The 14,117-nt window shown below is 34.8% G+C and overlaps 1 long non-coding RNA gene across 1 annotated transcript; it reads right to left on the bottom strand.

Annotated features, from left to right (window-relative positions):
- Positions 1-1,380: 1,380 nt before the first annotated feature.
- LOC114136012 (uncharacterized) lies at positions 1,381-5,047 on the bottom strand. The gene is made up of 3 exons (XR_003593720.1): positions 5,035-5,047; positions 4,213-4,215; positions 1,381-2,207 (listed from the first exon to the last, which is right to left on the bottom strand). It is a non-coding gene; the product is annotated as an uncharacterized LOC114136012 (long non-coding RNA).
- Positions 5,048-14,117: the final 9,070 nt, after the last annotated feature.

Raw genomic sequence — 14,117 nt, 5'->3', positions numbered from 1 at the left:
AAAACAAAATTCAGCTATGACTCTGCCTTCCATCAGACAGCAAACACAGTTTCACAATAACATTCTTAGAAAACCACTAATAATCCACTTCAGGGTTTGATACTCTTTTTTCCCCCCCCCAACAGGGAAGTCACAAGTCAGGAGAAACTGTTCATTCACACACTCATCTAGTTCCCATTAATGCAAACAGAGACATTTTCAGTTTCATTGTGTATCCACTACTTTGGACTTTCATTTTCTGTGTGTCATAGTTTTACATAAATCTGAAACATCTTATCATGTGCACACATGAATACATAAATATATGTAAGCCTGTCTGTCTGTGAGTCAGACCTACAGTTAATACAAGATGTTTGAGTTCAGAACTAAAACATCTTGGACAAGAGTAATGTCCTTAAATTTAGGGAACTAAAATGTGAGGTTGTGGGACATAAAGTAAAAACTAATGCGCAAAGAAGAGATAAATTATAACATTTTTGTATAAATAGAGCTCCAATTAATCCCACACGTGATTTAAAGGCAGTTTATAGTGCAAGAAGATCAAATTTCAGTTCAAATTACACAGAATCTCTATGATTGAGCGTTCAATAATTTCATTTTATACATTTCACACCAAATGCATGAACAGATTCAGACCCAAATACATAAAGTCCAGTTTAATCCAAACTATGATCCAGGTGATCATGTGAAACCAATTGATATGTTATCTGTCAATTGCCAAACTAATTGGGCCAAGTTGTTCAATTTCCAGCAATTCCTCATCCGGAGTAAGCATGTGAGAGCAGAGGAGAGGATCAACTGCCTTTTAACGTAAAGCAAAGCTCAACATGATACAGGGATTCAGAGGACAGAAAAGTAGCAGCACCAGTCCAAGATTACCTTTCATGAGAAATAAAATGAAGAAAAGCAGTAATAGCTCCAGGAATTTAGGAACGAGGTACTGCTAAACCCAGTAAACTATGCTTTCGTAGTAAAAAAAAAAAAGGGAAGCAAAATCTCTATCAATGGTTTCATCTGGGAAAGAGACACAGTTAAACAAACGTATTGCGCAAGGACTTATTTCACGTTGGAAAGAAAAAACAAAGAGAGTACAGAAAGTTAATGGCCGCAGTAGAAGGGAAAAGGAAATAACTTATCGCAAAAATACTGACCCACGTGTTTTTATAGAAAGGAAAATAAAGAAGGTCCCCACATTCAACCACATCAATACCTCTGTCAATACTTCTGTCTAGAAAAGACTGTTAAACACAAAAGCACTGAGCCAGGACTACTTTCTTTGGAAAATAAGTTCTGTAAATAATTCATTCTACTAAGAAGTCACAATTTAAAAGAAATGTACTAAGCTGGGAGTACTTTATAGAGGAAAGCAATACAAAGAGAGTATATAAAGACAGTGTAATGTTTTATTCTGGGAAAGAAACACAGCAAAGCACCAAACAAGTTATACTTCCTATGAAAGAAATATAAAGAGAGAGTATACAGAGTCAATAGCTCCAATATTTCTGTCAACCAGGAAGAAAAACAGTTAAACAGAGCAAGGTGCATTTCCCATGGAATAGTAAAAGTAATTCACATGTTTAGTGCCAGAAGTAGCTCTATCAATGTTTGCTAGGGAAAACAACCACAACTTAACAAGGAAGTTTGGAGAACCTTTTAGTTTCTATTGCAAATAAAAACAGGAGAATGCCCAACAAGTAGCACCATCAGTGCTTTTGTAACCCACAAGAAAGGTTACTTCAAATACCCTTAATGATAGTAGATGGCAGGTAAGTTAATTTACTTCAATGACTAATACCAACACTTCACAAGGATAAAGAAAGTTGGGCCTGATCAGAAGATTCTAAATTCACGGGAGCCTAGGTGTAAGCAATAACAGAGTAGAGCACACGATGTCTGTAAGAAAGAGTAGAACTTAATATAAAGAATATTGTGGATCCACATTAACAAATAAACCAAAATTGTACAATTTAAAAAAATAAAATAAATAACCCAGTCTTTTCAATGTGTCTATCAAATGTTCATTCAATGTCTCACGGGTAGTGACCAGTAGGGTCACCATCTACCGGTTCACTTGGTCCCCTGGGCTGGGGCTCGCCAACCAAGTTCTGGAGAGAATGATCTTGGGGTCTCTGGGCACTGCAAGCCAAAAGTGCACCATAACCAAAAGAAAAAAAAACCTGACCTGGAACAAGGCCAAAGTAAAGCATCTTAAAATACAGGATACTAATATCAATAAAGCTCAAGCTACAATTCAAAGAGATCTTTCATCATTTCTCAAGTTTTTCCATGTACAACATACAACATGGACACATGGATGTACAACATACACATATTCCAGTTATCAGAGTTCAATATTACCAACATATCAGTAAAACTAAAGAAATTAGCTTATATGTGGTAAAATAAATAAATAAATATATATATATACATACATATATATATTTCAATCTAAAAGTGCCAATGAAGTACATCTATAACACTATATTTAACATCAGAATGTGGATTAGAAGCTCACATTAGCTCTGACCCACTCAGAACAGAAAGTTCCTGAGTAATGCTAACAGAAAAGAACATTACAGCACCATGAACCATGAATTAGCGCCGTTGAAATATTAGAACATGTGCTAATAGAAAAATAAGTGCAATTACATAAAAAATACAACATAAAAAAATAATAGTAATACAAAATCTTACAATACAATTTTATTTTTATTAAGTTTGATCAGTTACTAGGTATTTTAGCCAATTTTCAGCGAATTTACTGAGCCAACTGCCAAGCGCGTGCGATCGCTCACCGATGCTCCGATGTCACACGACGCTACAGGGGGATTTTCCCGGGCTTCTGAATACTCATAAGGGAAGCTTTCTGAGATTTAATAAAAAACGGATTTACTATTTTGAATTATATATTTTGCGAAACTATTTTAACATTGTCTTTCTTACCGATTTCCAAGATTCTTCATCGAATCTGACAAGATCTTCCAGGCCATTAGCAGAAGCTACCGTCAGCTCTGAGTTCTCAAGCGTATCTAACGCAATCTGAGCAAAATCTCAGCGCCACAGTTAAAGGGGCGGGACAATCAACCTTATTGGCTGATGTGAAATCAGACAGTGCCAGCTATTGGTTGTTTAATCCGTCACTAAAAGAAATCACTAAAGGCATGTTTCACAGTTTTTAAAGATTTTATCTGTATTTATTAACATATTTATTAACTTGCTTTTAACTTTATTACTTTTCAACTCTTATTGTCGAATAAGACATGAAATCTATTTATACTTTTTAATCTTATTGTAGAAGAAGACATTAAATCAACATCTATTCATTTTATTCCTTATGTTTTTAACGCTGGGTTGCACTTTCATCTAGGAAAGGGATACTAGCTACTTTCAATGAAAAGGACAGAAAAAGACGGAAAACAACATAACTTATAGTTAATGGAGAGTGGCTGGAGAAAATAAAGTGGGTAAAGTGTACTATGCTGACAGTAAAGCTCTTCCACTCTAATATTTGCAGCGTTGGTGGAGCAACACTTTATGTTTCTCACTCTTACAGGACAGGGAGTGCTTGTTGAACTGTTGACAGTAGTATCCCATCTTGTGGGTGGCTTTTATTTATTTACAACAAAACCCGTCCATCCATGACGGCTCTAATGACAGTGATGTGGGTGATGCTGTGTTGCAGCCATAATTTGAGGCCTGATCCCCCGCAGAGTGAATGGTGTAGGACAGAGACATCGAGCTGCTGCTCTGCATTCTGGTCACGACTCGGACGCACGCAGATCTGTCCTGACCGGTCTGCTATGATTAGCTGACCACGGTACTGTGGCGTTGCTCCCCATTATCATTAAACGGTGCCAGCCGTGAAGCCATACTCTCCTCCCTGCCTCTCTAATTACACCCCCACTGCTGGGCTCCAAGCAATTACACCAGGTCGCTTCATTGTTCATTAAGCACAGATAACAGACACATCAACAACAAAAACAATGAGTTACTCATTTTGTGCTCAAGAAATACCAGTTTACTATGCAATGGTGTAAAATGGGAAAATTACTCTCATTATTTATGCTTATATTATTCCTTATGTCCAGAAGGAAAAGATTATCTGACCTGTTGTCAGGTCCACTGCTCATTTCCGTGCAGTTTAAGTCTTATTTTGTATTACTGTGAAGCAGATTGCCATCACTTGAGGACAAAAGGCCTAGTTGAAGTGACTTTCTAAAAGGTTACATGAATTCATCCAGGATTAATAAGAAATGTTAAGCTGTTATAAGTCTACGAAACAAACACAAAACCTGCCTCCATGCTCTAGAAGAAAGCTATCCAAATTATAACTACGTCTGATTATTTTCATCCAACTAATGAAATATTCTATAGTTTAAAAATATTTATGATTTAATAGAGCCAGGATGAATATTGAAAACAATTGTACTTCAGATAGAGGTAATCAGGTCAGGAATAATTGTTGTGAGGAGTTAAAACTGTGTTGTTCACTCTTAAAATTATATATGAATAAGGTAAGATAAGACTTTATTTCTCTATATATTTTATTATCGCTATATAATTTTGTCTATATACAAAATTATACATACCCCCAGAACTACACACACTACTCGGGGTTGACTTTTTCTAGGTGTATGTTTGAGTAAAATGAACATTTTTTTTTTATTCTATGAACTACTGACAACATGTCTCCAAAATTACAATAAAAAATTTAGTTTATTTTATTTTTGCAGAAAATGGGAAATGGTCAAAATAACCAAAAAGATGCAGTGCTTTCATACCTCAAATAATGCAAAGAAAATTCATATTCATTTAGAAACAACAATACTAATGTTTTAACCCAGAAAGAGTTTAGAAATCAATAATGGTGGAATAACCAGGAGGTTTTCAATGGGGTTCAGTGCAGTGGGTCTTGTTCTGTTTTTATTTTTTATTTTTTTGACTTGTGTGTGGCAAAGTAAAAAAATTTACAGAAAATAAATACTCAGTGAGTGGTCAGAAGATGGTTGCAATAGTCAATCAGGCTGACCTCACAGGACATAAGATGTGCAAACCTGGAGTGGCGTGTAGTCAAGTCCTGGAGATCACGATTGCTGGAGAGTGAGAGTCGAAGTGACAGGAAGGCAGGCAGAGCGAGGTGTTGACTGATGGTCAATTTAGCGAAAACAGGCTGTAGACCTGAAGCATATGGAGAGGAGCTGCTCACAATCTCTAAGAATACAGAGGAGGATTTTGGTTCCAGTTTATTATCCCTCTGAGATGATGAGGGTAAAACCAGGAGAATAATGCAACAGAGAAGCAAGAAAACACAAAAAAGGACATTAAATGAGAGAGGCACAGCCATGATCATTGAGGATATTTTAGAAAAGCGTAGCAAAAACCAACATAGCCCGACTACAAACAAATATGACAGTTATTCAAAGTCTGCATAAGATATTTGCTAGAAATGAGCTTACAATACATAAAAATGGCCTCTGCATCGACAAGGTATGTGTTAGATTGGAAATAGTATGGTCAATAAACAGGCACTAATGAGAAAACCTGTATGTAATAGGATGAAATAAAACAAGCTTAGAAAGCTCCAGTGAATCCTATTGCATGACAACCTTGTGAAGATGAAAGCAGTTAAATAAAATTCTCAGTTTCACTCAAAACTTTCAGTAGCAGCAACCTTTAACGCTTAAAGTCCAACAATCAAAGACATGATGTGATTCTGAAACAAAACCTCACTTCAGGTTAGCTTCTGAGCAATGAAATGAGGCCAAAAAAAACCAAATAATATTTTATATGATGTATTGCTTGATAGAAATCTTTCAGAAAAAAACAGACGACTCACTCTTCTGTTTGCTTTATGTAGCATTCTTTATCACAGCGATCCTGAGTTCCTGAAATGCAAAAGTGAAGTGTTGATCCTATTAAAGTTTTTCCAAATGCCCATAAAGATAAAGCAAAGAACATGTAAAAATAATAATAATTCATAATAATAATAGCTGATAATACTTTATTGATCCCCAATTGGGGGGCGGGGGATTTGTTTGTCCCAGCAAAGCACACAATAAAATTTTAAATAAATAAATAAACATACTTCAATAAATGACAACTGACACATATTGTTCAGTATATTGCTAAATATATAGCAATGTGCATTTACAATGCACAGCTCTAGAGACAATGTGTTTATATAAAGTGTGAAAATAATAATAAGTACATATGATGCAGAAGTCACTTAAAAAATACCTTATTCAAAATAGATGAAATATTAAAGCTGAATGTGTGAAATTGCTGTTTCCTGAAAAGCACAAAACCACAATTTAACTTTAAAGTAGGAAAATAAAAACATTAAAATTATTTTTCTACTAGGTTACACTAAGACAAAGCACAAACTAAATAAAGTTTTGATGTTTATTTTATTAAATATGGTGGTATTTCACTTCAAAGCTCTCTGGGTTTCAGCAGTTTGACTTGACTTCAGTGTGTGCTTGTTAAAACATAACTTTTGCTCTTTTCGTGTCATGAACAGCCGTCCAGGGAGTTTGTTGGTCCAACTCTCTCCGTGTGCGGCCTTTAGAGAAGAAAACTTCATATAAACTTTTGGTCCTTTTCTTCCGGCTATCTCTGCTCAAACTCCCCCGTTACCGACTGGCTGTTATCAATGAGAAGACAAAGTAAAGCATATATTTAGGTTATGTATTTGGTATGTGTGTGGTTGTCTCTCTCTTTTTGAAAGCTTGCCAACAGCGCCATATCCTCACAAGGTTTCCAGACTTTCCTGGAAGCAGGAGACTCTACATAAATAACACCAAGATTTTGACTGAGTACATGAAGATAATCAGAGGGCGAAAGGCAAAGGAAAGGGATCTGACTTGAGGGGGTGGATGACAGGACTGGAGAGGGAAGTGTTTTTTGCTGATAAAAGAGGGAGAAGGTCGATTGTTCCTGCAGCTTTGGCGATAGCGCTGGAAGTCATTAAGATAAGGAGGATTAGACCCGCCACAGTGGCGTCCTATAGCTGCCACCACCTGAAGGACAGGAGGAGAGTAAAAGACCCTGGTGTGTAGTGGGGGTGCTGTCATTCCAGCTTTCAATGAGAAACTGATTCATTGTAAAGTTTGGGATGATTGAACTTCTTATCATTGTAGCTGTACACGAGGGTGAGTACTTATAAACGGTGGAGCATTAAACATACGAACTGATGAGGCTGTTTAATTATGTTCTCATCTGCCTCATGTTTTCCATGATCGATTTGAAGGACTAAATTCTTTCACTTAATCAGTCCATCAAGCAATTTTTAGAGACATTCAACAATCAAATGGTTGAATCCCTTCATCAGCTTGATATTCTGACTTTCTGTCTTGGAGAAGGGAAGCATCTAAAGGTTTCTCTAAAGGATTGGAGTTTGGCACACCTGCTATACGTACAGGAAGAAAAACAGATTCATATATCATAAAGATGTGTTTTTAAATCACAATTTTAAAGTTTCACTTGAAATTGAATGATCTTATTGGAGTTTTCACTCATTTAATCAACAATAAACCTATTAGTAAGTACATGAATGTATTTTATGAATTAATTTAGTACATAAATCAAAATAGGACCAAGTCAGACAGAAATGAAACTACCTAAAGGAAAGTGCTAGTTGACTAAAAGTTTGATCTTATTTTCAGTATCGCTTTTTGTCACAACATAAGTTTTTATGAATAAATGTTTTATGACTATTGTCCTGTTTTTATTATTATTATTATTATTATTATTATCATCAAGCTTTTGTGTATAATTTCCATTTTTAAGCATCTGTGTTGACACCCATCCACATTGTAAAAATACCCAGACCTCAAAAAATAAATTTAATTTAATGAAAAGTTGGATTTTAGATTTGAAATTATGGCACTGCAATAAAATATGTATTTATTTATTTTAAGAACTTCTACAAGTGGAGGGTCTTTTCTCTGTTTAACATCACAAACATTTGCCAATATTGTGTCTTGGATGCTAAAATCAATAGTAGGCTTTGTAAATAAAAGATCAAGTGAAGCTAAGTATTTATTTCATCGCACTCCAAGCAAACTGAGACAAAAAGATACTAATAAACTCTAAATGGTTTTCATCCCCACAGCCTCTGAAGTGATTTATTCCTTCTTTTCAAACTGGCTGTTTACATGTCTTTTTCAAATAATTCATCCCCACAGGAATCATGCACTGCCATGCTTGTGTTATGTCTGCAGAGTGATGGTCCTGGTCACGCTCTGGTCAGCTGTATTTCAACATGTTGCTCCAGCAGAGATTTATCTAACACAAGCTGAATTCCAACATGGAGACGGACACCAGGAAGGATTCCTTGCACGAGGCTTGCCGATGTTAGCTTGGACCTCATTTTGGGGGGCTTTTATGCCGGCAGGGTGCTTAATAGCCTTTGTGCCTGCTCTGAGGCCTGTTACACACAAGCAGTGAATCAGCTGAGAAGGTACACAGCAATTAATCAGTGCCTTTGTTTCAGGCTGAGGGAGAACAATGAATCTCACTAAACGCCACCAAGCTGACATAAAGTGTGTAAGGACAACTAACACTGTCACGTCACACAGACGGACGGCCTCAGCAGCCACCTGTGCTTAATCAGAATCACTGCTGCTGCTACTTCCAAATGCTGAGCCTCTTGATGTCATTAGAAAACTGAACTAAGTAAAATATAAAGCTATGGAGGAACATTACAGAACGAAACCAATCGGCTTCTGGGACTGTGTGGTTCTTCAACCTGTGGTTCAGTGCTGGGATAGCTGGTCATTATGTTGACTGAAAAAAAAAGAGTTTATGATAAATTGATTTAAACTTTATTTGACAAATTTGTGTTTATTATAGATCTGAATAGAAAAAAAATCTCATGTGAGGTTCCTCAAGGCTCTATTCACGAGCCATTGCTATTTAATATGTACAACTTGATTTAGAGAAGAGAGAAGTTATTATTTTTAGTTATTAGTTGTTTTATTACCAATGACTATTTTTTTTCATCTTTCTGTTTACCTTATTTGATCATTTTTAATTTGTATTTATTTTTTAGTTATCCTTTATTTTATTATTTTTTATTCTTTGTTCTGGCATATGCTTTTATTTATTTATCTTTTTATTCTTTCTCTCCCTCTCCCACTTTGCCCAAAATATCAGTGACGCTAAGTTAATTGAGCAATGTTAGAGAATAGGAAAATAATAATTCAAATTAGATAATAACTGCAAGATTAAAAGAAAAATGTATATTCTGATTTCATTGTTTTTGCTGTGACACTATTTAATTATGTTTTGTCTTTGGTTTTAATGTATCCATTTTAATGTTTGCCTCCTTGTTTATTTATTTTATTTTTGTTGCTGTTATTTGTTCTATTAATTTTGTATATCAATACTCCTTTTTGCTTTTTGTTAGTCTGTAATGTTTATTGGTTACATTTGGATCTTTTAATAGTGTGTGTCTAGTCGTTGAATGTCTGTTTTTAACCTTTGTTACACCTGATTTTATGAAAAGCGTTTTGTTATAAAGTTGGTTTGATTGGTCTATTTTTCATTGATTATTTACTTGATCGGGCTCAAAATTAATTATCAGGTGCAAACCATCTCGAACTCCTGCGTTCATGCAGCTCTAGAACCAACTTCCTGAGAACCTGAGATGTACAGAGATTGTTGCCTCCTTTAAATCTGGACATAAAATAATATTGTTTACTTCAGTTTTCTGATAAAGGTTTTTGTATTTTAATAGTGCTGTGCATGCTTTTATGTAAGTCGTTTTTCTAATTTTTCTCTTTTTTTTCTGCAACAGAATTTGAATTGTTTGATATTTAGTTCTACTCAAATAAATAAAATACATTGTTTTGAGGACCAACTGTGGCAAATATTGTCACTTTTCCTTTCAGTGGTTGTCGCAGGCTGACTGTCAGGTTTTGCTGAAGCAGCAGCCGCAGCCTCTTAAATACGATCCATACAGGTGCATTGTCTTCCCAAACTGTAAATCCCACGTTTGAGAAGAGCCCACAAGTGCCCAGTTGGATTTAGGCTGGGTGAATAAAAGAGCAAAGTCATTATTTGGTCAGCTTTGAGGTCTTTGGCAGCTCAGCAAGCAGAAGAGCATGTGATTGCATATGAGGGAACAGCATGAAATTGTTAGACCGAATCCTCATAAACGCAGTTTGACTTGGTGTGAGTTGTCACAGTATTAAAAAAAAACTTCTTTTGAACCAAAAAACTATATAATATTATTTTATATTAAAGTATACATCTTATTTTTGTAAAATAAGGAATTATTAGGTAAATATTCACTCAGTATGAGGTGCAGATTCAGTTCAAATGGAGCATATAGGTAATGAAGAACTTTTGAAAATATGATTATTAGTTATTCATAATGCTAAATTGGCTCATACAGCAAAATGAAACAGAATCAACATAATTTTTTCCCCTAAATAGAAGAAAAGTTGTGTTTTTGAACTTTTTTTCATCACCTCTTTGCTCCTGCAGAAAGTTCAATTCCTGGTTGGTTTCAGTTTCATGAACCCGTTGAGATTTCCCTTCTGTAAGCAGCTTCATCGTTCCTAAGCATTAAACCCAACACTGCAGTGTCACAGGTGAACCTGGAAATTGCAGACTGGGACAGTGAAATAAACTCCCATGTATACAGTGAGAGCGGTAATGGACTCACAGTTTACACATCCCTCTGGGGTCCAAGCGTATGGGTTTATGTGTTTTTCCGCTGTTGCTGACTTCAACTTCAGATACCCTCCATAAATAAAAAAGAAATCAGGTTAACACAAACAACAATATTGCTCAACATGCAGGGGAAAACGCCTCTCACCCAAATCAGATGGAAGAAACCTCAAGGCTCTGCTGAATATTACAAACTCTCTTTTTCTGCTCCACAGAGCTGCTAAAACCTTTTCATGGTATATTTAAATCTTTCAGATCATCAAAGAAGAGTTTATATACATAAGTCAATAGCACACTGAGTAAAGGCTGATTTTGTTTATTAAAAGGAGGAGTTGGGTAATACATTCACTCAATTATATTTACTTCAGGATTTTTACTACACTGTACTTTTTATTTTTACTTGAGTAATTTTATTTTGAAGTATTTCCACTCTTACATGAGTAAAACTTCAGGATTCTCCACTGAATGAAGAACAAACATGTTTCAACCAAAAAATTCACCGGACACAGACACACACCTGCAGTTTTGTTTATGTTTCAAAAGTTAAATAAACTGATTTGGAAAAATGTTCTTTTGTCTAATTTTATTATTTTTTGTTGTTTGTATAAATTATTGTCATTTTTGTCTTTAAAATACCAAAACTTCCCCATAACTTTATATTTTGGTCTGATTATATACATTTTAAATATTAAATGATTGATAATTTTACTTTTTTTCAAATACTTTTTTACTCTTACCTGCGTAATTTCATGAATGGTTACGTTTTACTTTTACGTGAGTAAAAATATGTTGAAGTAGCACTACTCTTACTTGAGTATAATTTTAAGATACTCGTCCCACCTCTGTTAAAGGGGTGGTATTATGTAAAATCTACTTTTTTGAGTTTACGTTATGTTATAATGTATTCCATCGTCAAAAACATTTGATTCTTTCATATTTGAAAAATCTCTGGATTTCCCATGGCAGCCATTTTGGGGTGGGGGTTGGGGTGGCTATTGGTATGATGATGGGTTGAAGGCAGAGTGTTTGAAAAAGTAGAAGCTTCTTAAAGAGACAGAGGCCCAATTTCAAGGCATCATATTTCAATGTCGTGTTTGATATTTACAGCATTTTTATAACAACTAGTTATAACATAGTTAACATAGTTGGCACTAAGTGGCACTTTAAAATAGTTTTTCTTTTGTTTTTGCAGCATTACTTCAATGTTAAAAAGCAAATAATACTAAAAAAGAAGCTTTGTTTTTCAATCTAAGCTTTATGTTTCAATTTCATTAGAGAATCCGAGAAATTTTGAAAAATAATCTTTTTTTAAATTAAGACAAATCTGAACTTTGTCTTAATGTGACACAAAGACTAAATCAGTTCTGATGTTCATAATTAAAGGAACAGCTATAATAAAACAGTCAAATTAAATAATTTAGCATTTTCACCATAAGAGTAATAATTTAATTGATTAATTTTGAAAAACAAGGCTGTGGTGCAAATATACTGTCTTTATCTCTACACTATGCACAACTTTCATACACATCTAACATAATTGTGTAGGTAGTTATACTTTGGTAGTGCAAATTTCTCATATAAGAAAATAACCACAGTCACAATTTGGTCCTTTAAGCCTCATTTCACGTCTTGGTATAATTTTTATGACTTGCTTTCTGGGCAAACTCATAATCTTTGATCCTTCATTAACAACTTCCAGACCTTTCTCTTTCTACTCTGATATTTTCTGAGCTGACATTCACGTTTTCTGCCTCCTGCTTTTAGCAAAGTTGCACAGCCTTCTCCATCAAATACATACAGTAGCATTCATCAACAGTAGCCTAATTAAAAAGCTTTCAAGCCTGTTTTTCGAATCCACTAATCACCGAGACAGTCCCGTAGTCGTTAATAGCCTGTGTGAACAGAGACGGCCCAACAGCAAATAAATCTCTGACAATTGAAGTTGAGGTTCTCTACTTAAAGGTAATTAGACTCCCTTAAAACGGAGTATATTGGCTGCTCTCAAGTAATATCTAGATGGGAAACTGCAGCACATGAAGGATTGGATGGCAGCAAAGCAACATGTTGGAAGTTAGAAAAAGATCAGGACAAAATGGTGCAGCGGAAACATTATGAAGCTGGAAGCACAAAACAAGATGGCAAAAAGGAGAAGAGGGAGCAAGAGAAACTAAATTTATTTGTATTTAAGTTAAAGCTTTAATAATGAGGACTGGATTAACAAACGGTGGATTTATTGCTGTAAAAAACTGAAAATATGGAAAAAGTTTCATTTTAAATCTTATAAACTATAAACTTGTCGTCTTATATTCAAAAACAAACAAAATAAATAAAATATTAAATAAATAATGGTTTCATAGCCCCCCAAAATTAATTTGAGAGCAATTTAAGTAGGTAATACAACAATAAGCAGATGCTGTGTTTCATTACCTCAGTGCCTGTGGGATGACTTCATAGTTCAGGAGGGAGAAGACAGAGATGACTTAACCAATTTTTATGCTTGATTACATGTTTCTGTCTTGACCTTTTGTGATCTTTGTAAGTAGCGTCATTTCTTACCTCTTCACTCCAGGAAATGACATAAAGATGTGACTCTGGCATTTTAGTCAACGCTGGTAAGTGTTGAAATGTGATACTTTGTGAAATGAAAATCGTCTTGGGTGAAGACCATATTATAACACAGTTTTTAAGGTAAAATAGCTGCTTTGTAAAGAACCCAACTTATTTTATATACACTATAGAACACGATGAAACGCTAATTAGCCTTTAAAGTTGCAGTTCTAAATTAAACTGTATATAATGCAGAATAAATTTGTCTAAGGGAGGAAATCTATTGAGAAGATTCAGTAAAAAATTATTGAGGTCCAGATTGGTTTTTTTGGCTCCTTTATGGAACCAACTCTGGCTTCTGCCCATATTAGCTCCCACAGTCCTGTTTCTCAGATAAGTAAATCTGGGCAGAACATCAATGTTTGGTTCTTCACTTTGGATTTGAAGAACTCAGCAAATTTTAGGGAAAAGAGTCATCAAGAGGTGCTGGTCAACCAATCAGAAGAAGGCATGGGATAACACTACAGATGTATTACATAACATAAATTAATTCCATTATTTTGTCCAACCACATTATCTACTAGAGACCAAAAATATAATGCCGCTTCCTGGCTGAAGCTGCATTATTCTTTGGCTTTTATCTCCAGTGAGATTTAGTTTGACCTAGTTTTGTTTGTTTGGTTTTGTATTGTTTACTATTTTAAGAAAAGAAAAGATAATACTTTATTGAGCCCTTTGGGGGATCTGTGCTGTGCTGTTTGTCCCAGCGCTGCATAGCGCACAATAAAAATTAAAATAAGTAAATGAATAAAAAATAAAGTAATAATAATAATATAAATAATAAAAACAAACAAGAATAAATAAATGTTGTTATTTTGTGTTGTGTTTTTATA

Source organism: Xiphophorus couchianus, chromosome 20 (assembly GCF_001444195.1).
Source record: "Xiphophorus couchianus chromosome 20, X_couchianus-1.0, whole genome shotgun sequence".
Lineage (NCBI taxonomy): Eukaryota > Metazoa > Chordata > Actinopteri > Cyprinodontiformes > Poeciliidae > Xiphophorus > Xiphophorus couchianus.
This window is presented reverse-complemented; position numbering and strand designations above follow the sequence as displayed.